The sequence below is a fragment of the Marmota marmota genome, unplaced genomic scaffold (assembly GCF_001458135.2).
Source record: "Marmota marmota marmota unplaced genomic scaffold, marMar, whole genome shotgun sequence".
NCBI lineage: Eukaryota > Metazoa > Chordata > Mammalia > Rodentia > Sciuridae > Marmota > Marmota marmota.
In genome coordinates, this window is record NW_026000240.1 from 9030312 (window position 1) to 9033718 (window position 3407).

Below are 3407 nucleotides of genomic sequence, written 5' to 3' on the forward strand. Positions count from 1 at the left end.
TCTCATAATAGCCAAGCCCAAGTCATGCTATTGATTGAATTCTCTAGCTCTGGGGAAATCCTAAGAAACAGGAGGAAAGAGGTAGAAGATGCCACGGTTTATAAGCTCAGTGTCACAGAAAGACCATGACTGTCATCTTCCTGGGTAATGCTTGATACCCCACGGAGGTTGAGGTACTGGTTTAGCTGAGTGTGTCTGGAGGGTAAATTTAAATGCCTATTGGAGAGCTAACAGAAAGGTAATGGGTGGAACCGGACAGTCACATGCCAGGGGATATGAGTTTGGTTTACTCAGGATTGAGAGTGACTGAGTGTTTTCTTGTCATTCAGAGATCACTGCAAGTTTTAAGAAATGTTGCCCTGATTCACAGGTGCCCTGCAGTCTCAGGGTTCCACAGGGCTCTCTCCCCATGAATGTTACCCTCTCCTTCCTAGTGGAAAACGAATCCTCTAATTATCTGCAACATTTCGGGTTTGTCCTTCCTAACCCTCTCTCATATGTTGAGGAAAACTGTTCCCTTCAAACAAGTAGTGAAATTAGAGGTGGTCCTCAGGGGATGTTCATCCTTGTGGCTTTTAACTCATGAGCATTTCGAGGGGACTAGCCATATCTGGAGTGGTTGTCTGAGTGTGTTTCACTCTGGGCTCAGGCTCTGTTCTCTGAGACCCTGCTACATGTGGTGTGTCCCAGATCTGCGCCATCAGCCTCCCTCAGGAGCTTGTTGGAAATACAAGACCTCAGACCCTCTGAGTGCTACTCTGCCTTCCCGCCTGGCTCCCAGGAAAAGGATGCACCCAGACAGGAAGGAGGGAAAATTGTAGAATATTCCAGGGAACGTCCAGCTGCTGGCTTGGAAGGTTGAGTGAAGGAGGAGAGGAAAGGGCAGACCCTAGCACAAAAAAAAAAAAAAAAGGAAAAACAGTTTCTCAGAAGCCAAAAAGAGCATTCAATAAGGCAAGGAGTAGACATCAATGTCAAACCGGTAGATGGCTTAGGGAAGATTTTTCTGCAGAACATACTAAATGCACCTGGCCCACAGAAGTTCTTGGGGGCAGGGGCAAAAGCCAGAGGAAATTCTGTCAAGAAGCAGTGACTGCAGGGTCTGATTTGCTTGAGAAAATTTGGCGGCTTGGGCATTGAAATGAGGCTAGAGCATGGCTTCTGGTGCCGCAGCACCTGGTGAAGGTAAAGGGGAGGGGTCTCTGATGCTGGAATAACTGGAGATTCTTGCTGAAGAATAATCCTTTCACTGAGCTCGGAGGCTGAGGCAGGAGGATCGCGAATTCAAAGCCAGCCTCAGCAAAAGTGAGGCGCTAAGCAACCCAGTGAGATTCTGTCTCTAAATAAAATACAAAATAGGGCTGGGGATGTGGCTCAGTGGGCAAGTGTCCCTGAGTTCTATCCCGGTACCCTCCTCAAAAAAAATAAAACAATCCTTTCCATGGTGCGTGTTGGGGAAATTCACAGCACAGGTATGGGGAGCCCTTCAGTAGAGGAGAGGACACCTTCCAGAGGACAGGAGCCCTGAGGGATGAAGATGGACAAGGAACCTCATGCCATGTCAGAGGGGGTCTTGTTTTAGTCAGAGAGGACTGCTGCTGGCTACCATGTGGGAATCTCAAGCCTAAAAAAGATGGACAGTTAGTGTTTTCTTTGAAAAAAAAAAATCTTCTATTGAAAATGAGAATCTTTACATTCCCCTCCCTGAGGTTGCAAACTGTCCCTGAACAATATCGTTGGTGACTTGTGGGACTTCCAGCTGGCTGGGTGCTCCAGAGTTCCAAAGCAGCCCCATTTGCTCTGCAGGTCGAGGGCTTCCTTCTTCACTTGCAGAATAGCCTCTGACTTCCAAGTGCAAGGAATCCCTGCTCTTGAAACTCCTAGTCGCCCTGGTTGACAGATACAATGGCCCTTTTCCAGTTATCTTCTCCTTGTCTTTCTGCAACATTTGACAGAGTTGACAATTCCCTTTTCAATCAAAAGGGCACTTTTTACTCAACAATATTAAGTTATAACATATTCAATAAAATGCATCCTCTTTAAGTTTGTAGTCAGATGAGTTCTGGCAGATGTCTATGCCCACGGAGTCACCCTTACAATTAAGATATGAAACATTTCCATCACCCCAAAATTGCCTTCATGCCTCTTTGCAGTCCGTGTGCTCCTCCTGTCCCTGAGGCAACCATAGGGATTTCTCTCGCTCAACGTGTTGTTTTGAGAATTGGGCACACCATCGTGCACATGAGTTCGTTCCCTGTTATGGATGAGTTTCATTGAACGGATGAGCCATGGTTTCTTTCTCCATTTGCCTGTTAGAGTTGTGATTTTCAGTTTTCAGCTATTATGCATTAAGCCACCATGAACATGAATATACATTTAGGTGTCATGTTTCCACTTTTCTTGTGTAAGTATCTAAGAGCGGAAGTGCTATCTTTTATGGTATATGTACATTAAGAAACTGCCAAAGTGTTTTTCTTTATGGTTACATGTCCTAAAGCTGTGTATCAAGAGTCCCCGCTGCTCCACTTGTCAGTTTTTAATTCTAGCCATTCGGTTAGGTGTGGAGTCACATCTCATGGTGATTTTAACTTGAATTCTCTAATGATAATCATGTTGATAATCTTTTTTGTGTTTTTTCCTATACCTTCTTTTGTAGTATCTATTCAAATATTTTCCCCATTCCTAATACATTCTTAGTATTAAGTTGTAGGAGTTCTTTATATATGCTGGGTACCAGTCCTTTGCCAGATGTTTATTAGACATTTTCTTCCAATGTGTGAGTTGCCTTTTATAATTCTTGGACATTGGAGAGCAGACTATCCAATGTTCATGAGGATTTTCTTGACCAGCATTTATCGCTTTTTCTTTTCATGATTTGTGGTTTACATTTTTGTTCATTGAATCTTTGCCTACTACCTCCAGATAGGAAGATTTTTTTCCTGTAAGACTCTTTTATTTAGACTTATTGCTCCTTCACTTCATTATATTGCACCACCCTAATTTTCCTTCTTTCTTTAATTTTTTAATGTTTTTATTAATACATGATACTTATGCATAATAGTGAGGTCTATTTTGAAATATTCGTAATTGCATATAACATTTCAGTCCCACGTATTTCGCAGGGGCCATGCTAATCTTCTCTGTATCGTTCCAATTTTAGTATATGTGCTGCCGAAGCGAGCACAGTCCCACGTATTTCATCTTCCCCTCCCGTCCTCCTTCCCTGGACCACTTCCTCTACTCTATTGGTCTTCCTTCTATGTGTTTATCTTTTAAATTGGTGCATTAGTTATGCATAAAATCAGGATGCACTGTGTTGCATTCACACATGCACAGAGCATCGTTTGGTCAACTTCACTCCGCAGTTCCTCCCCTTCTCTCCTCTCCTCTTTCCCTCTTGGTCTCCC

At 43.5% G+C, this 3407-nt stretch overlaps 1 non-coding gene across 1 annotated transcript; it reads right to left on the bottom strand.

Moving 5' to 3' along the window:
- Positions 1-3075: 3075 nt before the first annotated feature.
- Positions 3076-3184, bottom strand: LOC125613661. Its single transcript, XR_007344226.1, has one exon. It is a non-coding gene; the product is annotated as a U6 spliceosomal RNA (small nuclear RNA).
- Positions 3185-3407: the final 223 nt, after the last annotated feature.